Raw genomic sequence first — 27833 nt, forward strand, 5'->3', positions numbered from 1 at the left:
GATGGTGACAACGGTACCTAAGAAGCTATAAAACAATTTTTCTTTTTTCAAATCTCTTGCGGATGAAATAAATGGTACCAAAGATAAGTGATGCTAGAAGGCTCCTCTACAGTGTAATAATATTCCTCACAATAAAACTGCTTCTAGCGTCAGTATAGATAGATATAACGCTACACAAAACACCACAGAGCTACACAGAGGAGATATTGATACACATAGCTAGCTACAATATTGTCATGAAATAGATTCAAATAATTTTCTTCTTAAAATTGGAAACGTATTCTGTTCACACTGTATGCCAAACAGAACACATCCTTCGAAACCGGGTCTTCTGGTTCACAAAGACAGAGTCTAAACCATTCACTTGTTAAAAAAAGCTGGCGACAAAACGGCCACCCGTTTTTTACTTTCCTTACCTATGGTAATTTTTTGCTTTCCAAAAAAAATTAAGGTACCCCAATTTCTAAATTTCTATACGTTTCAAGGTCCCCTGAGTCCAAAAAACTGGTTTTTGGGTATTGGTCTGTATGTGTGTGTGTGTGTGTGTGTGTGTGTGTGTGTGTGTGTGTATATATGAGTATATGTGCGTCTGTGTACACGATATCTCATGTCCCAATTAACGGAATGACTTGAAATTTGGAACTTGAGGTCCTTTCACTATAAGGATCCGACACGAACAATTTCGATCGAATGCAATTCAAGGCGAAAAAGTTGTCAAAAACAGGGTTTTTCGTGATTTTCTCGGAAACGGCTCCAACGATTTTGATCAAATTCATACCTAAAATAGTCATCGATAAGCTCTATCAACTGCCACAAGTCCGATATCTGTAAAAATTTCAGGAGCTCCCATCAATGCAGATAGATTCCCAATTATCAGGCTTCAGATACAATTGAAACAAAAAAAATCAAGTGGAGTAGATTGAGCATGAAAATCTCTACAATTAATGTTCAGTAACATTTTCACTTAAAATTGAAAATAAGCTTTAAATTCGAGAAAATGTGATTATTCAATTGCAAATTATTGTTGATTCTATTAAATCGTTCACTATGAAGAGATAGCAGACCTCATGTGTGTCTCCAGCGTTATTGCCCTGTCACCAGCTGGCTCAAATCTTTGAATAGTAGACTTGAGATGCGCGGGAACACTAGCGTCAGGTGATCAATTTTCATAACGGCAAGGAAAGTTGTGTGAGTGCGCCACACCAGATTTTTATTTAAAGCAACCTCACACCTCTAGCATACTTCTAAATAAATGATCCATCTAGTTATCTTAATCTAGGTGAAGCAGGGACTATGAATAATTGGGAAACTGAATACTAGTGACCGAGGGGAAAGGAGCCTTATTTTTATAGTGTATAAAAACAAATAGAACTGAATTTATAAAGAGATCAAGTCAAGATCTGATAGGACGATGTGAAAGCATTTCCACTTGTTCAATTCCTGTATGAGCTGATAAAAATCAATCAGGGAAGAACCGCAGGGAAAAGGAACAGCTACTCTAAAATTAAAAACTAATTTTCTATGAGTCTAGTATACTTACATATCCTTTTTTAATAAAACAATCGTTTACTTCAAAGTAATTTATTTCAACAATCGACATGATAGTACAAATGTTTCAATACAGAAATAAGTTTTATACAAAGTACAATAATAACGAATTAGAAAACACTTATGTAACGAATGCAAATAACATGGTTAACAACATTTTTGAAATTTGTCTTGGATTTTTCTTAAAATATAAAAAGTGACAGTGCCACAAATCAATCTTATGCAGATTACAGACTAGTGAAAGACTACAGGATATTATTATCCAGTGTGAACATAGAGCAGATTTAGTAATGGTGTGAATAATTGATTCTTTATTTTACTGATTCATAATCATTATTTATCTCGTGAACTAAATATGTTTAGTTCGATACTGGGAGGTACATAGAGCAGATTTAGTAATGGTGTGAATAATTGATTCTTTATTTTACTGATTCATAATCATTATTTATCTCGTGAACTAAATATGTTTAGTTCGATACTGGGAGGTACATAGAGCAGATTTAGTAATGGTGTGAATAATTGATTCTTTATTTTACTGATTCATAATCATTATTTATCTCGTGAACTAAATATGTTTAGTTCGATACTGGGAGGTGCATAGAGCAGATTTAGTAATGGTGTGAATAATTAAATAGTTATTTTACTGATTCATAATCATTATTTATCTCGTGAACTAAATATGTTTAGTTCGATACTGGGAGGTGCATAGAGCAGATTAGTAATGGTGTGAATAATTTATTCGTTATTTTACTGATTCATAATCATTATTTATCTCGTGAACTAAATATGTTTAGTTCGATACTGGGAGGTGCATAGAGCAGATTTAGTAATGGTGTGAATAATTAAATCGTTATTTTACTGATTCATAATCATTATTTATCTCGTGAACTAAATATGTTTAGTTCGATACTGGGAGGTGCATAGAGCAGATTTAGTAATGGTGTGAATAATTAAATCGTTATTTTACTGATTCATAATCATTATTTATCTCGTGAACTAAATATGTTTAGTTCGACACTGGAGGTGCCATCCCAGTCTAAAACCAATCAACTGAACAAACAATTCTTGCAAAGGTTTAGCAATTGAGCTCTATTTTGAAGGCACTGGTTCGCACCTAGATTTACTTCTGTACAAACCAAATTACTGAATTAAATTGTACTCATTCATTGAAACTTTCCTTGCAGTGGCAAGTACTTGATTTGATGTAATTTCCTCATAGCTTAGTATAAAGACTTCTCATGTTTTTTATGTAATTTTCAACTATTCTTTACTTTCCCCTAAGCCTTCACTCTGCTCTTTCTCTTCCCTTCCTCACTCACGTTTTCTTTTCCCTATTTCTTAATAATATCCCATTATTATTTTCATGTACTGTTAAGCATTGAACACTCGGCCTCTGCGCTCAGGTTCCTCGAATCTTGCAGGGACTTCCCGTTTTTAATATAGTTATGTATAACCCTTTTCATTTTCCATTCCTTTTCATTTTATATTGTATTTTAATTTTTTCATATACAACCATTTTTGTCATTGTAATTATGTTTTTGGGACAAATAAAGATTTGATTTGATTTTGTTCGAACCCTACAAATTACTGAATTCTATCGGGAGTTCTTTGGTGATATGTATCCATGTTCTATCATATGTATCCATGTTTTATCATATGTATCCATGTTGGGCTATCATATGTATCATGTTGTATCCATGTTGGGCTATCATCATGTAGTATCCATGTTTTATCATATGTAACCATGTTGGGCTATTCCAGTTAATTATCATCTTATATATTCTAATTATTCTACGTTCATAGAGAACTTATCAATTCTCATTACGCATAATTTCAATTATAGTGATCATTGATACCGAATGTGCCAGCAGCCTAATATGTCTAGAGTCTACGTCTAATATCCATGTCTAATGTTAGGAATTCTTTTTTGGATGCACTAGTTCGCATCTAGATTTACATCTGTAAGAAACAAATTACTGAATTCTATCGGAATTCACTGTGGATTTGATATGCATCCATAATGGGCTATTACAGTGAATTATCATCTCATATATTCCAATTATTCTACATTCATAGAGAACTTCACACTTCTCATTACGCATCATTTCAATTATACTGATCATTGATCAGTACCAATAAAGATACCTACCTTGGACTCATTTTCGCACACAGGCAGCAATGCCTATGCGAAAATTTTATTTCCTATTCATATTAATTTGTATTTTATTTAAGACTCTTTTCAGTGTACCTTATTCATTGTCAAGTTTATGATTATTTTGTACAGCTGGAATTTGTTTTTTATTATGTTTCTTTGAAATAAAATCTTTTTTTGAATTGAATTGAATTGATACCGAATGTCAAGTCTAATATCTATGTCTGATGTATGGAATTCTTATTTGGATGCACTGTTTCACAACTAGATTTACATCTGTAAAAAACAAATTACTGAATTCTATCGGAAATCACTGTAGGTTTGATATGCATCCATAATGGGATATTACAGTTAATTATCATCTTAATTTCAATTATTCTACACTCATCATAATGGACTTTACAGTTCAGATTTAAGCATTCGAATATTTATCAATATAACGAATGTATATCGAATACTAATATTAATCAATATTACTGATACCAAATGTCTAAGGCCCCAGTTCTTAGGACACTCATCAGAAAATCTGCTCTATTAGAATCTGACACTATTCTGTTCATTAAATCTGTTCTGCGCTCAAAATAGATTGTAACATTTTCAAATACAGTTGTCCCAAAAGTGTTGAAAATAACTCAATAATTAAACTATATTTGCCCCAAAAATCATTAGCATTTTGGCAGTCATTATTTATTTTGGAAAGTGATTTCAATAAATTTTGAAAGAGTACAACTGGTTTAAAAAGTTTCTCCAACAATTTTAACCTCAAATAACTTATATTAACAAAGTTTTATAACAAAAAATCTGATAACGAATGTATAAGGCCCAGTTTTTAGGACACATCAGAAAATCTGCTCTATTAGAATCTGAAACCATTCTGCTCATTAAATCTGTTCTGCGCTCAAAATAGATTGTAAAATTTTCAAATACAGTTGTCCCAAAAGTGTTGAAAATAACTCAATAATTAAACTATACTTGCCCCAAAAATCATTAGCATTTTGGCAGTCATTAAATATCTTAGAAAATGATTTCAATAACATTTAAGAGTACAACTGGTTAAAAAAGTTTCTCCAACAATTTTAACCTCAAATAACTTATAACAACAAAGTTTTATAACAAAAAATCTGATAACGAATGTATAAGGCCCAGTTTTTAGGACACATAAGAAAATCTGCTCTATTAGAATCTGAAACCATTCTGCTCATTAAATCTGTTCTGCGCTCAAAATAGATTGTAACATTTTCAAATACAGTTATCCTAAGTGTTAATCCTGACAAGGTTTAACAGTTATCCATACAGTTATCCTGAAAATAACTCAATTTCAAGAACAACTACATTGGCCCATAAAATCATTAGCATTTTAGCAGTCATTAAATATTTTAGAAAACTATTTCAATAACTTTTTTAAGAGTACAACTGGTTGAAAAAGTTTCTCCAACATTTTTATCCTCAAATAACTTGAAACAACAAAGTTTTATAACAATGAAATCACAACAAAATAATTATAAAAATAGAGTATATTACCTTCTAGTTCTTAATAAATTTGTTGAAAAATAATTTTAAGACAGGTAGTACTCACAGTGGTGGGCAACAAAAAATAATACAAAGTAGAGAATAATTTTCAAAATTTTAAACATACTATAGAAAAACAGAAATGATTACAATTGAACGAATTTACCAATTTTGATATTATAACTACAATACAGATAATCAAAGTCACTACTATACATGGTACAAGAGTGTAATTAGTACCACGTTTGACACAATTTAGTCAACTCAAATTACAATACACAGAAGCAATTATACAATGTATAATTGAAATTAGATTATAAAATGCAAATATCATGTGACATAATTCAATCAATTGTTATCAAAAAACAATAAATACCAATAAAGTATTCTATGATTAACCAGTCGACAATTAAATAAATGATATTTATTACCCATTTCAATTAAACATACTATTGTTATAACATAAAAATCAATAAATACCAGTAAAGTATTCTACGATTAATCAGTCGACAATTAAATGAATGATATTTATTACATTTCAGCTTACATTGTAGCGATTGGTACGTCAAAAACAAGTACACGAAAAGGTATAACAAAATGTTTTACAGTTGTTTTACTTAAAAAATGGTCGACAATTTAAATTTGTGTTTTCATTATAACAAAATTATAACTTTATCAAGCAAAACTCATAGCTTCAGTTAATCTCAGAAGGAATAAACTATAAATTCATGTTTGCATGAAATTCAAATTGCATATAATTCTGAAGAATGGAAAAACAGGTACATAGATTATCACAGTGAATAAGTTAAGACAAATTAAAAAGTATCTTACATTAGCAACAATAGAAATAGAATTCAACATCATAATTTCTATAATTTCAATGGAGACATAACTTTCAATTTATTGGAAGCAAAAAGTTTCAAACAAGCATTGGAATGCTAATATTCGAAAATTTATATTAAATGTAGGGAATAATTGTTTGAAATTATTATAATTTCCTTCCAAAAAACCAAAGTAACTGCATGTCTATAATGAATTACCAACTAAATCGAGACTAGTTCAATAAATATAAATATTATTGTAACAATCAAACAGAAAAATAGCAACTTAAAAACAACAGAGTAACAAAAAAAATGCATAAAAATTGTACACAGTACAAAAAAATTAATATAACAAGTGAAATATTACAAGTAACAGTCAGTATAACAAGTAAATAATTTACTTTCAAAAACTAAAAGTAAATAACTGCATGTCTATAATGAATTATTTCATGAATCATAACTAGTTGAATAAATATAAATTATTGTAACAATCAAGCAGCTAATAACAGAAGAGTAACAAAAATGAATCAAAATTGTACACATACCAGAAAATTAATATAACAACAGAACACAAACAATTCGTTCTTTATTCAAAGTATTTAGAATTTTGAATATTCTAAGAAAGTATTTTGAGATTATTTCATTTTTATTAATAAAATAGAATTATAGTATCCTTTGAAAATAATAAATTAGGAATATAGATTATAACAACTAGTTTCAGTATTCACACCATATAAATATAGACTGACGATGGTGTGAACATTGAAACTATTTTTTATAATTTATATTCTTATTTTTAAAGGGTAATATATTTCTATTTTATAAATAAAAATAAGTAGTCCTGATCTCATACATTTTAAGGAGATAATTTCAATCTATAGTGGAAGTACAGAAAACTGACAGAATTTATAATTATTGTACATTCAAATTTATCCTCAATGATAATTACAAAGTTCAAAAACTTTGTAAGTTTAAACATGACTAAACACCAATGCTCAAACAAACAATAATTCATTATTCTTAATCTATAAATTTTCTTCTGTATTCTTATTTTTGCTTTTTTACAAATAGTGGATCTAAAAATCAGAAAATGTCTTGGAAAATCAGGAAATGCTGCAGGATATGCTTTTTAAGGCCATTTATCCTGTATTTATGCATATTATAATAAAAACCGTACAAATATTTCAAGTAACAACTAAACATGAGATAAATCTCAAGGGATAAAACGAAAGTTTTTCAATTACTTCACAATCGCTCTTTATCACATTGCAACACTAAATAAATTACTAATGAATGTCGTCGATTCTCAGCAAAATTACCGATCAACTTTCTCAGAGAGATAAGGTTCTTATCTTATCCCAGGGAAGGACGATTCAAATACAAAGGCAACATTTTCTAAACTAACATTATCTGGGTTGTAGATATAAAAAGCTTCATCATTATCAAGTACCTATTTAAAAATATCATAGTTTCTCAAAAGGATAACATTATATACAAGAGAAGGATGTTTCAAATACTGAGCCAAAATGATTTAAACTTTCTTTTAGTTATTTCACTTTCACCATAGTTTTGTTCATTATCATTGATGATGATGTCAACTTAATTTGTAGAGTCGTTGAATCAAGAGGCAATTGTTCAATGATCATTTTGTTATTTGCTTTTATTCAGAAAAACAAAGTCATAGCCCACTGAAACTCATCTGGCGACAGTATTTTATGAAGAGGGTTTTGGTAGTCTGGTTCACTGGTATGACAAATGCCTCAACCTTCACGGCAATTATGTTGAATAATAATAATAATAAGTGTAAGTAACTCTTGGTGAGAAAATTATTCTTTTACATTCGTCTTATATTCATGACTAATCGGAGGTTGAAAAAATAAACCTTTTACTAAGGTTGAAAGCAACAAAAGAAAATATTTTTCAAGTTTTGTAATTGATTTTAAGGATTGCGACTACCCTTAATATCAAATTCATATTTTATCGATTTTTGTTATTTATATAACTGTTTAAGGTTTAAGACTGTTACTACATTTTATGTTTATGTTTGTTTGTGTATATTGACGCTGTTCCTAATGTACCTGTTTATGAATAAAGACTTTTTCAATTCAATTCAAATTAGCTTGTTTTTTAAATAACTCAATATTATTCGTTACAAGTGGTATTTGAGTGTAATATTTCTAATTAATTTATTAATTCAAGCCATCTAAATTCAAAATTAATAGTTTTCATTTTTGTTTTGGACTGAAATTTTATCAAAATTGTACACGTGAAATTCTAACCTTATTTCGGACTTTTTCACCTATAAATTTGGAAGAAAAATAACACAAGGACTATCTCATTATCTTTCAATGTTATTACATTAGTGTCATTTGCATTGTAAATAAATAACCGTTATTTTCTCAAGGTCTTATTCAGTAAATATTTATCCCTATTATTACAAGAATCTTAGTAACTGATCAACAATTCATTTATTGATATCTCTCAAATACAGGATCATGAAAATGCTTTCCACATTATAAAATCAGAATATTCAGTCTTTTTAAAACACACTTTTGATTTCATATCACTTACTTCAATATAGTTGTATCACAGAGTCCTCGGAAGAATACTTCACTCACAGGCGATGGCATAAAACATGTTAATGGCTGAAGCAGATTTTGGCGCACATCAAGTTCGAAATCGAAGTAGTCTGAACGAATTCGGATTTTCCATTGTACAAAAACGTCTTTTACAAATTTTCACTCTCATTTGCCACAGAATTGTAGAAGTTCATCAATTATTAAAACGTCCTTTATCAAATATATATTTTTCAAACTTGAAAATGCAATATCAACATTATTCACCACACAGAATGCAAAGAAAACAAATGGATAAAATGAAAATACAACATTTTAATATCGTTAACAAGAACACAAATCATAATAACGACATCACAGATTATATAATACGCATATACTTCATGTAATATTGTAAAACTGATAATTTTGTTCAAATGATAATAATTTATATTTTCTATATCAACAACAAATCAGTATTATTTTACATCAGCCATAAGTAATGTCTCTCAAACGAGTAAGATATATTGAGAATACCCAAGGAACCGGGTAACCTTTATTAATTCTTGTAGCATTATTTTATTATTCAGAAAATTGGGATTCTAGGACAAAAAATTGTTGTATAATCATTCAATTATTATAATCAATAATCATTTTCATACTAGTACTGTATTTCAGAACATTCAAATGTTCATAGATAGTACAGACAATTTTCAATATATTACAGACAATAACTTAATTTATTTAAAGTGCGGTGATATTAAGTGCAATATTCGACAATAATTTGGTATTTTAATCATTCTAAATTCAAAATTTCTAGCTCATATATATTTTTGAACAGAACTTGGAATTTTAACTTTCCTCAGTAAGAACATAACCTATTTTTTCGGACATTTTATTATTTATCAAAATTTGGGAACAGAATAGTTTTGGGCTATGCCTGTTGTTCTATCCCGATCATATTCATATGATTTGTAATTTTATCAATAAATTAATAAAATAAATAAATATCTTTAGATTTACATTGGGGAAATTATGATTATAATTATGACACTACTATATTCATGTATTAATACATAAATTCATCGCAATTTGTCTTCTTGATTTGTAATTTGATGGCAAACGACTATATCCATGTATTTATTCATAACTCAATCTTATTTTGTCTACTTAATTTGTAATTTGATGGCAAATAAATTCAATATGGATTTCAGATACATGAAAGGACAACTTATTCAATACTGCTTCATAACATACAATGAAAATTGCTTTAAAAATACATTTGAAATTCATATTTTGTAATATTGTAGTTTCATTTTCATTTTATCTCATTCATTTACAGACATAATGTCAAACAAAATACAATATTTTCAAATTAACAATATACAATGTAAGTAAGTATGTAGTCTAATATTAGAATCGTGTTAAGACAACATTAAATCAATATTTTTCATATCATGCAAATATCAGATCTCTATGAATTATGAAATTGAGGAGTTATTAATATTTTTGCTTTCACAAATTCTCAATTACATAAACTTGTATCAAGTAGAAGTATCTTTTGTATCGCATATTACTAACATAATACACTAGATAACTTCTTAAAATGTATAACTTCTTATTAACTTTTAACTTCTTAAAATAACTTCTTATTAACTTTTAACTTCTTAAAATAACTTCTTTAAATGTCAGTCAGGGCTACTAATTGTTATTTATAAAATTATTGCATTATAAAACCTTTTTTTTAAACCTGATGTGGGACATTGACACTAGTATTTTTAATTTGTGTTTTAAATCTATTATTTCACATAAATTTCAAAAAAAGGTACAACAATGCTATTATTTTATAAATACACTAAATAAGGTTGTTGTACTATACAGAGAAAGAAAACTTTGAGCGTTCATAAAGGAATACTGACAAGAAATGAATGGAATTAGTTTTTGGTGGACTCCGAACCCTCGAAAAGTGTGTGGGGGACCAATCTACTATTAGTTTTCTACAGTATTGATCTCAGGTTAATTGTCTTTACAGACAATTGGTCTATGAGGAACAATCTACTAATAATTTTCTACAATATTGATCACAAGCTGATTGTCTATGCACAATAAGGCTAGTTAGTCAAGATAAGACATGATCAGACAACACGTTTAGTCACAATACTTCACACTGTTGCTTATGACACAACTCACACTGATTAGTCATTGCAATTAGACATGTCTTCATAAATAACTATGTGAAGTATTGTGACAGCATGTCTTGACTAACTGGTATGCGCCTAGCCTAATACTGCCTTTCAAAAAAGTTTGACCTTGTCTACAATTCGGGTTCCATCAGTCAATAATGCTGTCAAATGTCATTCATTTCGCACAATAGCTGCCTTTGTTGGACTCCATAATTCAATGTGGCTGTGAAAATTCAAATAGTTTCAATTTCCCTTTTTTTAAATTTCCACTGAAACATTTGATATGTCCAATACAGGCTTTGCCCATATGAGGAACCTTCTTCAAGTTTTGTACTCTGTAAATTGTTTGTACTTCATAAGAAGAAGAAGAATAAAGATAATTTCAATTTCAATTTCAATTCAGTGGATGGAGTTCGGAATGATGAGGCAATGCCAGTTCGGAGTCAACATCATTTCCACAATCCCTAGACTATCAAATGATAATGTCATTGCAGTTGAAGAACAGGAAGTCAAGTGGGCCTGATGAGGATATTCATAAGAAGAAGAATAAACATAATTTCAATTTCAATTTCAGTGGATGGAGTTCGGAATGATGAGGCAATGCCAGTTCGGAGTCAACATCATTTCCACAATCCCTTGACTATCAAATGATAATGTCATTGCAGTTGAAGAACAAGAAGTCAAGTGGGCCTGATGAGGATATTTAAGTGGGAGCCAGATATTTCTAGGAATGTATGACCAAGTATTTTATTTATACTACAATTTTTTGAATATTGATGCATTTCTTGCTTTCTCTCATTAGAAAACGAATTCAGAAATTCAGATCTGAAAGGTGTAAATGTAGGTCTGAGTCTATAAATCTAGAGAAACAAGAGGGTCGTGCATTCAAACTTATCAAATCAATTGTGAACAGAACAACATCAAATCAATTACTTGCCATTGCAAGGAAAGTTTCGGAAATGAATGAGTACAATTTAGTTCAGTAACTTGTCACATACAGATGTAAATCTAGGTGCAAACCAGAGCCCGCGAAAAAACCTCCTCTGCTCCAAAAGAGGGGCGAAAAATGTTAGTGGTAATGCTTAATATTGAGAATATTACAGAAGACTATAAATCTCAGAAATACATTTGAATATTCATTCAAAAAGCATCAACAATTTTATACATAATTAGAGGATTCAACATATACCCAACGTATCAGTTCCTATCGAGGAAATTGCATACCATCGCGCATGCATGACAGCAGAATGTATAGATGCCCATAGTGCAACTTATGTCACTACCAGAAGGTTCATAGCATTCGACTATGAAACATTTTGAAAAAGAAACATTATGTCCACATAGCAAGGGAAGCAGAATCATTCGAGTATGAATTTTAAAGATACATTAAATGAGCCTGACAACCTCAAAATTCAACAATACAACATAAACAAAATGTTTTGAAAATTTAATGATTGAAATATGAAAGTAAAATTTCTATTGTTTTAGTTGTATTAAGCATAGATGAGGGGAGGGGGAGGATAACAATTTAGTACTCCTACTATTGAGAAGGCTTTGCACTTATCCCCGAAAACCCCATTCATTGATCAACCATCATTGTGGTGTGATCTACTATCATTTAACAAAACAATCCAAGAGAAAACCATAGATCTGACTAACATACAATATGGATATTACATCCACAGTGGATGCTGCCCTCAAAAGAATTCAGAAATTTAGATCTGAAAGATGCAAATCTAGATCTAGGTCTATAAATCTAGAGAAACTAGAGGGTCGTGCATTCAAAATTTTTCAAACAATTCTGAACAAAAGAAATCAAGTACTTGCCATTGAAAGGAAAATTTCGGAAATGAATGAGTACAATTTAGTTCAGTAACTTGTTTCTGGTGCAAACCAGAGCCTGTGAAAAACCTCCACTGCTCCTGAAGATACATAACAAGTGGAGAGAATATTTCTGCCTGGCATACTTCAAGAAACATCAGAAGTACCCCCAGCTCATCCTCCTGGACAAGACCAACACAAGTTATATCAGCACCCGAATTTCAGAGTGACAGGAGATTGAACCCTTTCATCAATCAAAAGGAATCAAGTACTTGCCATTGAAAGAAAAATTTCGGAAATGAATGAGTACAATTCAGTACAATAGTTCAGTAACTTGTCACCTACAGATGTAAATCCAGGTGCAAACCAGAGCCTGTGAAAAAACCTCCACTGCTCCAGAAAATGTATTAGTTTGTGTTCTGTAATGAGACGCCTGGCTAGAAATATTTGCATTCTCATGGAGTTGATAGAGTAGTTTTAGAGGTCCCATTTTCTTTAATCTGTTAATTATCTCAGATATATTTGTAAATTAATTATTTTTTATTTGTTCAATGTTTTAAACGTTGCTTGTTGAGGGCCACTTATTAGATTACCTGTAAAACTATTCCTAAAATATCCCCATCATCCAGATAAACTGAGGATGTAATTTCTGAAAGTGTGTTATACCAAGTGCATCGATAGAAAATAATTCAAAAAATACAGAAATGCTGCCTGAGAATTAACTATAAGTTGTGAATTTTTAGTGATCCCCCAAATATAGTGAAGCTTGGTCATAGGCTTGAAAGACAGGCAAGTGACAAATTTGCACCGATTCGCGAGGTATTCCAGGACTTTATTGAACTATGTCAAAGATTCTATACTCCAGGATCATATTTAACTATTGATGAACAGTTACTGGCATTTAGGGGTCGTTGTAGTTTTAGGATGTACATGCCAAACAAGCCCTCGAAGTATGGTATAAAAATATTCATGATGTGTGATGTCAAAACAAAATACCTAATAAATGCAATACCATACACTGGTAAGAATATGGATATGATAAGAATATGGAGATAACCTTCCTTCTTCTACATATTTTGTCAGGGAGATTTCAAAACCAGTTCATTACACCAATAGGAATCTTACTCTCGATAATTGGTTTACATCAGTACCTCTGGCGAAATTGATGCTGGAGACCTATAAACTGACAATTGTAGGAACACTGCGACGGGATAAGCCAGAGATACCAAAAGAAATGCTTCAAAAAGAGGAATGTGGGAAATCAAAATTTTGCTTTGATGGACTCAAAACTTTAGTTTCATATCAGGCTAAAAAAACAAAAAACAAGTTCTTCTGCTATCCACTACACATGAAAAGCCAACAATTGGTGCTAGTGGGAAGCCTGACATCATTGAATACTACAATTCCACAAAAGGTGCTGTTGACACTTTTGATGAAATGTCAACCTTGATGTCTTGCTCCCGCAAAACCAGAAGATGGCCACTATGCATTTTTTATGGAATGATAAACAGCATGATAATCAACTCATACATTATATATGTGCATCAAGAGGTTGCCAAAAATAAGAAACCTATAACTCGAAGAGCATTTGCAAAAGATGTCTGTACTGCGCTGACCTCACCACAAATCTTGGAACGTCAAAAGCTCCCAAGTTTGTCAAGGAGTCTCAAGCGTCAGATTCAAGATATTGCTGGACCATCCGTTTCCCCAACTCAAGATACTCATCGAGAAGATTCTACAAGGAAAATCTGTTCGATTTGCCCAAGTAAGAAGAGAAGGATGACTTGATACCAATGTCATTTCTGCGCTAAACACATATGCTTGGAGCATATGGGAAAAGTGTGTATAGAGTGTGAGAAAAAAATCAACAATTGAAATCAATGAAATGAAATCATCATAAAACATGTAAGTAAAAATATTTGAAAATAAAATATGATCATTTTTCATCTTTTGTAGTTTTTTTTTCAATTTATTCCTCAAGTAGTCTGAGAGACTACACGTTACCATTAACGTTTGGATCAGGTATGTTACCATTCTAGGGTTAATGGGCCTACCGCCTGAGCCTGTAAAGGCTGACTTTGATAGAGTTAAAATGAACCTAAAGAGAGATGAGTCTGTATCATGGGCAGAGAACGCATCTACTGGTCATGGGGTAAAAGCCCTGTCTGGTAATAAGGTTGCCAACTACTGGCTATATAATAACCGTATTATTAAATCTGAGTCTAAGTTCATAAATTTGTTAAAATACAGGACCAATACCCTCGGCACGAGAGACGCACTGTGGCGGGAGGATAAGACAAGAGAGCGATCATGTAGAAAGTGTAGACATCCTCATGAGACGCTTGCCCATATTACTGGATACTGTGAGGGCAACTTAGCTGAGCGAATCCAGAGACACAATAAAATTCGTGACATGATATGTGAAAAACTCAGTCTGAAATCTGATGTAACTGTTGCGAAGGAGCAAACATTCTCAGTGAATTCGCAGATGTTCAGGCCCGATTTGGTGGTGAAGAGAGGAGACACAGCTTATATTTGTGATGTGACGGTTAGATATGAGAACTCAGACTCCTTGATGCATGCGGCCAAGGAGAGAAAGTGCAAAAATATTAAGTTATTGAGAGGGAAGTGTCTCACATCTTTGGCATCGGTGAAGCTGTCTCAATGCCGCTTGTGTTTGGGGTTAGGGGCGCCCTACCTCAATCAACTATATCAGTAATGAAGAAGCTTGGGAGTTTACAGCTTCAGTTTCTACAAAGATATATGCCAACGAAATATGTTGTCTGGCCTGGAGGTTGCTCTCCGCCACATTCAGTCTTGAATGTCATGGGTGCTGGTCCTGATCTTGTTGCCCTGCTTGACCTCACCCCTCTCTTGTTGTGTTTAATTTCTTGTCTTGTGCCCTGACTCTCCAAACCTTTGTGTGTGTTGTATTCTCTGTATTTGTATTAACAGATGTGCTGCGAAGATGGTGAATTAATGAAAATCTCTGTATTGTTTCAGTGTTGGAAACTTGGACACAGCACAAGATGTGGTGAGCGACTCCACTTTGCAGATGGTCCAGACCTAATCGGGAACCAGAGAGGTTGAGTGCGTATTGCTTGGCAGCAACATCTTCATATAAAAATGGTACTTGACAAGTGTGCGGCAGCCGCATCCCTTTGGGTTGCGGTCTAGTCGTGCACTGGCTCTTAATGTACTTATGTAGCAAATACTCTACTTACTGGTGGAGAATCATGATTTTATTTCTCTAGACAGCTTGGAAAAATGTTATTTCCCAAATGTGAAAGGTATTAGAAAAATGCAATGCCTAAGGTTTCAGAAATCCAATCCTGACACTCTATTCTACAAGACCACCACCATCAATGAAGACATGCCATTCTCAAGCTATGACATGAAACCAAAGGGAAAAGATGATGCAAGGCCACGACTACCACAAAAACTATGTTCTAAACCAAACATTCCCGGGATTAAGGCCGGTAAGTACAAGGATTTTGCAAGAGCTACTTCAGTTCATCCCACTTGTGCACCACGCCTTCTACAACAGACTGAAAGTTCAGCGAGTTCGTCATCAGCCACAAAGAGGTCCACGTAACCGAAACACAGTTGAAGATGAGCCAAATTTTGATGTGTCATACAATGAACCTGATCAAATTTTGGAGTGATTCAGACTGATCATTTTCTACTCCAAATTTAATCCATCTTTCAATAAATTAGGTAAAAATGTATTTTCAAACTGATTTTTATAAGATTGTATTTTCTCAAGATTGCAATATCAAGTTGTATTCTCATACACTGTTTATAATTATTATAAAATGAAATGAAATTTCAGCTCTTCTATATTAGCCAGAGGTGATCATTATACAGTACTTGATTCAAATTATCCAATTCCTGAAAAACCCATCCATGTGATCCGAAGTCATGTTAGGCCAGAGATGTATTTGTTAGGAATGGAATAGGTTAAATTGAGTACTGTATAAAAATACCCTCCAAAATAGTGACCATCAGCTAACATAAAAGTACCGAAATTTCATTACTAAGCTTGAAATTTGGGAGCCAAATGGTATAAGTGATGCCTTTTATCACTAAGCACTACAAAAGCCATACGAATTTACTTTACTAAGCACTGTTAAAATCCATGAAGAAATTTAATTTTTGATGAGAGACTGTTTCATAAATCAAGTTTATATTGATTAATTTAGCTGTGAAATTTTCAACATAATTCAGACATTTAATTTTCAAATAAAGTAATTCAACTATTGAGAAGGCTTTGCACTTATCCCCAAAGACCCCATTCATTGATCAACCATCATGGTGGTGTGATCTACTATCATTTAACAAAACACTCCAAGAGAAAACCATAGATCTGACTAACATACAATATGGATATTACATCCACAGTGGATGCTGCCCTCAAAAGAATTCAGAAATTTAGATCTGAAAGATGCAAATCTAGATCTAGGTCTATAAATCTAGAGAAACTAGAGGGTCGTGCATTCAAAATTTTTCAAACAATTCTGAACAAAAGAAAAAGAAATCAAGTACTTGCCATTGCAAGGAAAATTTCGGAAATGAATGAGTACAATTTAGTTCAGTAACTTGTTTCTGGTGCAAACCAGAGCCTGTGAAAACCTCCACTGCTCCTGAAGATACATAACAAGTGGAGAGAATATTTCTGCCTGGCATACTTCAAGAAACATCAGAAGTACCCCCAGCTCATCCTCCTGGACAAGACCAACACAAGTTATATCAGCACCCGAATTTCAGAGTGACAGGAGATTGAACCCTTTCATCAATCTTACAATCTCCACGATTGGGAAAATATTAAATTTGAGAAGACATTCTCCATCCCAGAAAAATATGAACTGTCCGAGATGATATCCGACAAAGCTTCCTCTCTAAATAGGGATGAGCTACTACTAGAAATTCAAAAGAATGGAGGGTGTGCAGCTGCACAACAGCGCTCTGTAATCATCCTATGGTTACAGTCAAACTATAGTAACCCCAGAGAGTTTTTACATAAGATTGATCAAGGTTTTGCAGAACAAGAGACTGTAATCGGTTTGCACCCTAGAGAAAGGGAGCTCTTAAGCGATTCGCCCGATTTTTTGGACTTCTAACACTGATATAGGAAAGGTAATTTTTGAAATGTGAATGTAACATTTCTATTGTTTTAGTTGTAATTAGGCATAGATGGGCGAAGGATAACAATATAGTACTCCTACTATTGAGATGGCTTTGCAGTTATCCCCCAAGAACCCATTGATCATCCATTAAGGTGGTGTGATCTACTATCATTTAACAAAACACTCCAAGAGAAAAAAATAGTACTAACCAAGAAAATATGGATATTACATCCACAGTGGATGCTGCCCTCAAAAAAATTCAGAAATTTAGATCTGAAAGATGCAAATCTAGATCTAGGTCTATAAATCTAGAGAAACTAGAGGGTCGTGCATTCAAACTCTTCCAAACAATTTTAAACAAAAGAAAAAGGAATCAAGTACTTGCCATTGAAAGGAAAATTTCGGAAATGAATGAGTACAATTTAGTTCAGTAACTTGTTTCGTACAGATGTAAATCTAGGTGCAAACCAGAGACTGTGAAAAAACCTCCACTGCTCCAGAAGATGTATTAGTTTGTTTTCTGTAATGAGACGTCTGGCTAGAAGTATTTGCACTCTCAATCTCACGTGTGGTTTGTAGTTGATGGAGATCATACCATTGTGGTCTAATATCTTGCAAGCCTTTGACTCGACATCGACTAAGGAAAGAAGAAGAAGTTGCTGACTTCCATTCATTTTCTTACAAATACAAGGTGAGAGTTTTGAAAGAAAATGAACTCTATGAAATTCCCGTTCGTTACAAAGCCTTTCTGGTTATGCATGGATTTACTGCCAAACTAGTGCAAACTTTGCAAAAGACTGGTAAATCCCCAATAGATAACCGTGGAAACGCTTCTAGGCCTCAGAAAAATTCTCAAGAAACTAGTGAATGTGTCATGGACCATATTGAATCATTCAAAACCCGATCTTCTCACTACAGACCCAGATAACGAATATTAGTAATTAATAATTACTACTTATATAATTATATACTATATATATAGGTTACTTATTGGGTATATAATAAATATATAGGTTACTTATTGGGTAACTAGTATATGTAACAATATATCAATCAATCTCAAGTTGAAACATAATCTATATTGGGTAAGAAATTAATATTTACGGTATATCTTTAGTTTGCATCTACGTATTATAGATTTCTAGTCTGTAGTAGGGCTTCCCCCTAAATGTAGGTTCAATTGTTGTTCTTTACCCATCCAGATATTAAAGTTGAAGTGGGATAATAGATTTAGTAATTATGGCAACACCATCTTACAACTCTATTCATTTTGGTGTGAAGTCAACTCTCACTCAATCTAGAGAAGCTGCGAAAGCAACAGTTGCATTCTCCAGTCATCACCAGGAACCAGACACAATAGACATTATACCAGCTGCAAAACTGAATACCATAGTACGAGAGATAGATTTTAATACAAAGAGTGCTGCAGAGACTGTGACTGTACAAAAGTTGATGGTATGCCTAGGAAGATATGTAGACTGGCTCTTGAGATCTATCTCAATTTCTTTAAGACATTTCACATCAGCATATTTGAGCAGGTGAAGGATGATTTGATTGAGAATGATATTGATATTGTAAGAATAGACCTGAATGGATATGCTGAAGAAACTTTGAACGTAGTAACTGAGGAAGATATGGAGTTGGGTTGGGGGAATAATTGCATGCTTTATAAGAGTATCTGGGAGACAAAAATCACAACAGCGGTATGAAAATCGCACCGCAGCATACTGCACAAGATGTGGAATCGCTAGAGATGACCCGATGATCAGAGAGAGATGAAGTTTAGCCTCTCCTGTTGCAGCAGAATTTATGAGGCGATATCAACAAAACCGGGACTACGCAGGAAGTTGTTTCACTTTTTCCGCGGTACTGCCAGTCAACATGTTGGGCTCTTTGGGTATGCATTAAATGCAACATGGTACTACTCAGAGGGGCAGAAATGACGAATTTCGTCTATATTTCATACTACATCGCTAATCTTCACCCCATTCTGTTCGGGTGGAATGAGCTGGGAAAGTACCTACCCGCATACATGGCTGCTGCAGACAAATATTACCAGCAGAATCCCGAGCTTGCACCTTATTTAAAGTTGTACTTGGACCAGAAGGAAACTACAGAATTTAAATCTGAGAAATTGGGTGTGCTTTACACTGTGGCGATGGCAATAGCCAAAGTTCAAGGGTCTAAGACGACTGAGAATATCAGAAGATACACAGAAATCAACTATCTACCTATTGTCAACCACGCCCTCAACATTGTCAAGGTGTACGGTGGATCGAACAGTGTGATGACGCAGTCAGTGAGATTATGGGACCTCGACAACTTGAGCAACAGAAACCTACTTGACAAATTGAGCGAAGGTGCTGTCGACATGGCTTTTGAGAGAAATGTAGAGCTTCCGGAAATTCATGTTGATGCTCAAGAGGCCAGGAGGAACCAGTAAGAGTGTTACAATGATTAATCCTTCATTAAGAGGATTTTGATTCTATCTTTCATATTACAATTATATTATATTATCCATTTTGTTTTATATCTTGTTTTTATAACTGAATTATGACTATGTATCAATTATGTATATATACAGTTTATCTGAATCTAAAAGACAATACCTACCTCAAGATTTGAATATCAAGAAGATGATATCAATGTACATAGAGGAGCATCCCGACAATGTGGTTTCATATGAAAAGTACGAGGAAATATTCAACTCTAATTTCAATATATCATTCGGATATCCCAGAAGTGACACTTGCTGTAATGCTTAATATTGAGAAAATTACAGAAGACTATAAATCTCAGAGGCTGGTTTGAATACTCATTCAAAAAGCGTTAACAATTTTATATCCCAAGTGAAATACACAAATTATCTGAGAGATGGGGACACAAGTACCTATAAAACAGTGTGTGATAGAAAGGCCTCTACTATCATCCGTCTTTCCACCTTCAACAGTAAGACTCTCCAAGTCATACCTTACTAACAGGTATTTTGAAGTTCACACAATGCTGCAGCCAAACGAATTCAGAAATTTAGATCTGAAAGGTGTAAATCTAGGTCTAGGTCTACAAAACTAGAGAAACTAGAGGGTCGTGCATTCAAACTTATCAAATCAATTGTGAACAAGAACAACATCAAATCAATTACTTGCCATTGCAAGGAAAATTTCGGAAATGAATGAGTACAATTTAGTTCAGTAACTTGTTACCTACAAATGTAAATCTAGGTGCAAACCAGAGCCTGAGAAAAACCTTCACAAGTGGATAGAATATTTCTTCCTGGCATACTTCAAGAAACATCAGAAGTACCCCCAGCTTATCCTCCTGGACAAGACCAACACAAGTTATATCAGCACCCGAATTTCAGAGTGACAGGAGATTGAACCCTCTCATCAATCTTACAATCTCCACGATTGGAAAAATATCAAATTTGAGAAGACATTCTCCATCCCGGAAAAATATGAACTGTCCGAGATGATATCCGACAAAGCTTCCTCTCTAAATAGGGATGAGCTACTACTAGAAATTCAAAAGAATGGAGGGTGTGCAGCTGCACAACAGCGCTCTGTAATCATCCGATGGTTACAATCAAACTATAGTAACCCCAGAGAGTTTTTACATAAGATTGATCAAGAAGGTTTTGGAGAACAAGAGACTGTAATCGGTTTGCACCCTAAAGAAAGGGAGCTCTTAAGCGATTCGCCCGATTTTTTGGACTTCTAACACTGATATAGGAAAAGTAATTTTTGAAATGTGAATGTAACATTTCTATTGTTTTAGTTTTAATTAGGCATAGATGGGCGAAGGATAACAATCTAGTACTCCTACTATTGAGAAGGCTTTGCACTTATCCCCGAAGACCACATTCATAGATCATCCATTATGGTTGTGTGATGTACTATCATTTAACAAAACACTCCAAGAGAAAAAAATAGTACTAACCAAGAAAATATGGATATTACATCCACAGTGGATGCTGCCCTCAAAAAAATTCAGAAATTTAGATCTGAAAGATGCAAATCTAGATCTAGGTCTATAAATCTAGAGAAACTAGAGGGTCGTGCATTCAAACTCTTCCAAACAATTTTAAACAAAAGAAAAAGGAATCAAGTACTTGCCATTGAAAGGAAAATTTCGGAAATGAATGAGTACAATCTAGTTCAGTAACTTTATTTCGTACAGATGTAAATCTAGGTGCAAACCAGAGCCTGTGAAAAAACCTCCACTGCTCCAGAAGATGTATTAGTTTGCTGTTCTGTAATGAGATGCCTGGCTAGAAATATTTGCACTCTCATGGAGTTGATGGAGTAGTTTTAGAGGTCCCATTTTCTTTAATCTGTTAATTATCTCAGATATATTTGTAAATTAATTATTTTTTATTTGTTCAATGTTTTAAACGTGGCTAGAAGTATTTGCACTCTCATGCTCTCATGGAGTTGATGGAGTAGTTTTAGAGGTCCCATTTTCTTTAATCTGTTTATTATCTCAGATATATTTGTAAATTAATTATTTTTTATTTGTTCAATGTTTTAAACGTAGCTTGTTGAGGGCCACTTATTGGATTACCTGTAAAACTATTCCTAAAATATCCCCATCATCCAGATAAACTGAGGATGTAATTTCTGAAAGTGTGTTATACCAAGAGCGTCGATAGAAAATAATTCAAAAAATACAGAAATTCTGCCTGAGAATTAACTATAAGTTGTGAATTTTTAGTGATCCCCCAAATATAGTGAAGCTTGGTCATAGGCTTGAAAGACAGGCAAGTGACAAGTTTGCACCGATTCGCGAGGTATTCCAGGACTTTATTGAACTATGTCAAAGATTCTATACTCCAGGATCATATTTAACTATTGATGAACAGTTACTGGCATTTAGGGGTCTTTGTAGTTTTAGGATGTACATGCCAAACAAGCCCTCGAAGTATGGTATAAAAATATTCATGATGTGTGATGTCAAAACAAAATACCTAATAAATGCAATACCATACACTGGTAAGAATATGGATAGAGATAACCTTCCTTCTTCTACATATTTTGTCAGGGAGATTTCAAAACCAGTTCATAACACCAATAGGAATCTTACTCTCGATAATTGGTTTACATCAGTACCTCTGGCAAAATTGATGCTGGAGACCTATAAACTGACAATTGTAGGAACACTGCGACGGGATAAGCCAGAGATACCAAAAGAAATGCTTCAAAAAGAGGAATGTGGGAAATCAAAATTTTGCTTTGATGGACTCAAAACTTTAGTTTCATATCAGGCTAAAAAAACAAAACAAGTTCTTCTGCTATCCACTACACACGAAAAGCCAACAATTGGTGCTAGTGGGAAGCCTGACATTATTGAATACTACAATTCCACAAAAGGTGCTGTTGACACTTTTGATGAAATGTCAACCTTGATGTCTTGCTCCCGCAAAACCAGAAGATGGCCAAAATGCATTTTTATGGAATGATAAACAGCATGATAATCAACTCATACATTATAATATGTGCATCAAGAGGTTGCCAAAAATAAGAAACCTATAACTCGAAGAGCATTTGCAAAAGATGTCTGTACTGCGCTGACCTCACCACAAATCTTGGAACGTCAAAAGCTCCCAAGTTTGTCAAGGAGTCTCAAGCGTCAGATTCAAGATATTGCTGGACCATCCGTTTCCCCAGCTCAAGATACTCATCGAGAAGATTCTACAAGGAAAATCTGTTCGATTTGCCCAAGTAAGAAGAGAAGGATGACTCGATACCAATGTCATTTCTGCGCTAAACACATATGCTTGGAGCATATGGGAAAAGTGTGTATAGAGTGTGAGAAAAAAATCAACAATTGAAATCAATGAAATGAAATCATCATAAAACATGTAAGTAAAAATATTTGAAAATAAAATATGATCATTTTTCATCTTTTGTAGTTTTTTTTTTTCAATTTATTCCTCAAGTAGTCTGAGAGACTACACGTTACCATTAACGTTTGGATCAGGTATGTTACCATTCTAGGGTTAATGGGCCTACCGCCTGAGCCTGTAAAGGCTGACTTTGATAGAGTTAAAATGAACCTAAAGAGAGATGAGTCTGTATCATGGGCAGAGAACGCATCTACTGGTCATGGGGTAAAAGCCCTGTCTGGTAATAAGGTTGCCAACTACTGGCTATATAATAACCGTATTATTAAATCTGAGTCTAAGTTCATAAATTTGTTAAAATACAGGACCAATACCCTCGGCACGAGAGACGCACTGTGGCACGAGGATAAGATGAGAGAGCGATCATGTAGAAAGTGTAGACATCCTCATGAGACGCTTGCCCATATTACTGGATACTGTGAGGGCAACTTGGCTGAGCGAATCCAGAGACACAATAAAATTCGTGACATGATATGTGAAAAACTCAGTCTAAAATCTGATGTAACTGTTGCGAAGGAGCAAACATTGTCAGTGGATTCGCAGATGTTCAGGCCCGATTTGGTGGTGAAGAGAGGAGACACAGCTTATATTTGTGATGTGACGGTTAGATATGAGAACTCCGACTCCTTGATGCGTGCGGCCAAGGAGAAAGTGCAAAAATATAAAGTTATTGAGAAGAAAGTGTCTCACATCTTTGGCATCGGTGGAACTGTCTCAATGCCGCTTGTGTTTGGGGTTAGGGGCGCCCTACCTCAATCAACTATATCAGTAATGAAGAAGCTTGGGATTTACAGCTTCAGTTTCTGCAAAGATATATGCCAACGAAATATGTTGTCTGGCCTGGAGGTTGCTCTCTGCCACATTCAGTCTTGAATGTTGTGGGTGCTGGTCCTGATCTTGTTGCCCTGCTTGACCTCACCCCTCTCTTGTTGTGTTTAATTTCTTGTCTTGTGCCCTGACTCTCCAAACCTTTGTGTGTGTTGTATTCTCTGTATTTGTATTAACAGATGTGCTGCGAAGATGGTGAATTAATGAAAATCTCTGTATTGTTTCAGTGTTGGAAACTTGGACACAGCACAAGATGTGGTGAGCGACTCCACTTTGCAGATGGTCCAGACCTAATCGGGAACCAGAGAGGTTGAGTGCGTATCGCCTGGCAGCAACATCTTCATATAAAAATGGTACTTGACCAGTGTGCGGCAGCCGCATCCCTTTGGGTTGCGGTCTAGTCGTGCACTGGCTCTTAATGTACTTATGTAGCAAATACTCTACTTACTGGTGTGCAACAGGTTCACTTCTGTTTGAGTCTAGAGTTGTACACCAGCTGGGGATCAATCTCTATATTAAAATGACCGATCTGCAACAGATTCACTTCGGTTTGAGTCTAGAGTTGTATGACGGCATTGGGATTGGTCCCCACCTAAAAGGAGCTAACATTGGTGATGGTTCATAGACTAATGAATACTAATATGTGGAAGCATGTATGACTTAGACAGCTAGCATGGAGTTACACCCTAGATGTCTGGCCAACATCATGGTTTGTATAACAGTACTAAGGTACCTAATAACTCTAGCAAATACTCTTCTCTGGCGTGCAGCTGGCTCACTAGCTGAGTCTGATATTGTGCGCCAGCATTGGAGATTAATCTAGAAAAACCTAGAGCGTACACGCTGGGACCCGAAAGATGGTGAACTATGCCTGGCCAGGATGAAGTCAGGGGAAACCCTGATGGAGGTCCGCAGCGATTCTGATCGCGATCGATCGTCTGAGCTGGGTATAGGGGTATAGTTAAAAAATCAGTGCTTCATCTGCTCCCTCTACTCGGTCGCGTCTCCGACATTGCGGTCTAGTGACATGCCGTCAGAAGGTAGGATTGGAATGATGACAAACAGGGCTGTTGGTTCTGTCTCGAATGGCAACGAGGTAAAGAGGAACAGTCTTTGGACTATTTATGTTAGATTACCTGAAGGCAGTCCTGATAGACATATCGTTCTGTCCTTCATTAATGGAAGTTGTGATGGTTTGCGCTTTGATTGGGGGATGGATAAGGCACCCCCCAATTCAAATGTTATTGTTATGAATAAGTATGGCAGCGTCGTTCTACCCAAGAACGACATATTCTTCTCCGCCACTTTGGAGGGAAAGAATTCTCGTCCTAGCTTCCGTTTTGGCAACGTTTCAACTGCCAGGAGATTCGTTGTCTTCGAGAGTATGTTCCAGCCCATGCGCATCTCTCGGGATTCAAAGGACGAAGATTTCGAGGAAGATTCACAGTATTGGATCTGTTATTTTGATGTTGATGGCTTCTCCAAAATGATGTTCAAAAACGAGGTCAATAGTAATTGCCCTTTTCGGTAGCATCGTTCCTCGTAATGTTGGAGGATCAGTTGGACGAGGTCGATTCAGGCCGAATGCAAGGGATATTTCTCCCTCTGCTTCAGATCCTGGAAACAGGAGGCGGCCTAGGAATCGTGATAATCGTTGCAGTGATGATTTGGTGGAGACGTATAAGATATCTGAGAACTCCGATTCTATGGTCTCCACCTCGAGGAAAGGAACATGGAAAACTCCCACTAGTGGGGGTATTGCTTCGAGTGGCAAAGGAGCTCCTCTTTCGAGCTCCTCCGTGAAGAAGGTTGAGAAAGAAGTTGTCAGTTCTTCGTCCATCAGTTCTTCACACATGTCTGGTGTGCAACGGATGCACAAGATGTGTCTCTGCACAATCTCTTTTAACCATATAACACTTGCATGTAAGCTTGTCGCATGTGTGTTGGGTGATGATACAGTCATGTAAGCCAGCAGTTGAAGGCGGAGGGTGCTGGAGTTTCGAGGAACATGCCGATAGCAGTAGTATACTGGACAATGCTGCCTGTATGCTGGTGCTGGCCTGCGCGAGTTGAGTGAGACTTGTTTCTCACAGGCGATCAATGGAGGAACAGTTGTTTGGTCTCCTTTGGCCAGCTCTGTGCACTCCAGGGACCTTCTCAGAGTTACCCGTAGCGTGGTATTCTGGCAGACCCAGTCTTGCTCTACCGGCCTCCTGCTGCTTTGCCATCTAAATACTCCTTTGCCTCAACATGAGTTGGGTTAGCTGCTGTCCCATATAAGTCGGTGGTTGAGGACATGATTTCTCCTGCTGCATTGCAGTCATTACTTGTTGTCTAACACTTCAGCCAGTTGCTCCTGAACAGCAGACCATGAGGTGCACATGGCAGCAGAAATAAATATAAAATAAAAAGGTGAGTTGTATGCCTCTCTACTTCAACCATCTAACCATCTTTCAGTGTTTCAGCTTCATAATCTTAATTATATTGTATCTGTAATTTGGAGAGTCAGGGCAAAAATATTTTTGCTTGTATTATGTGTTCGTTTCAGGGGATAAGACCAGCTGTGTCACTGTCCATGTCCCACCCCTTTTCAATTGTGTTGTTTTATGTTGTATTTTGTATATGTATAACTTTTGTTGACTGACTGAGAACACTCTTTCTATGGAGATTCCTCTGACTTACTCTATGAGTATTAATATCGCCTTTAACATTGACTATTACAAAAGTTTGACTATCTAAACTCTTTGAGAAATTGATTATCAATGAACATAAATTTTAGTACATGACTGCTACAGACAAGGTACCGGCCTTTCCGGAAATAAACGATACATGGTATTGTCATATATATATATATATATATATTATATATATATATATATATATATATATATATATATATATATATATATATATATATATATATGAGATTCATGGTGAACAACATGGAGAATCATGATTTTATTTCTCTAGACAGCTTGGAAAAATGTTATTTCCCAAATGTGAAAGGTATTAGAAAAATGCAATGCCTAAGGTTTCAGAAATCCAATCCTGACACTCTATTCTACAAGACCACATCCATCAATGAAGACATGCCATTCTCAAGCTATGACATGAAACCAAAGGGAAAAGATGATCTGTTTATTCGACAGAGACTGGCTCAAAACAGCACTCTGGTTTGTGGACTGTATAAATTACTACATCGAGAACTTTTGGGTTGTCTGGCGTCGGGTAGCAAGTTGAACAATTAAAATGGCCAAGTGCACAATAACATGGGCCTACCTTCATGTCCAAATCCTCCTTGCTTCCAGGATCCCGGGTCAAGATCACAATACGAGATGAGACCACACTTGTAATAAATCACAATAAATAATCAATAGATCACTTTGCAAAA

The 27833-nt window shown here is 34.6% G+C and overlaps 1 protein-coding gene and 1 long non-coding RNA gene across 2 annotated transcripts in view; both read right to left on the reverse strand.

Annotated features, from left to right (window-relative positions):
• LOC111064432 (E3 ubiquitin-protein ligase RBBP6) overlaps positions 1-27833 on the reverse strand; it is a 107317-nt gene that overhangs the window by 12853 nt on the left and 66631 nt on the right. The window lies entirely within an intron of this gene.
• LOC120352605 lies at positions 10882-25261 on the reverse strand. Its single transcript, XR_005571964.1, has 2 exons — positions 20998-25261; positions 10882-12734 (listed from the first exon to the last, which is right to left on the reverse strand). It is a non-coding gene; the product is annotated as an uncharacterized LOC120352605 (long non-coding RNA).

The sequence above is a fragment of the Nilaparvata lugens genome, chromosome 8 (assembly GCF_014356525.2).
Source record: "Nilaparvata lugens isolate BPH chromosome 8, ASM1435652v1, whole genome shotgun sequence".
Lineage (NCBI taxonomy): Eukaryota > Metazoa > Arthropoda > Insecta > Hemiptera > Delphacidae > Nilaparvata > Nilaparvata lugens.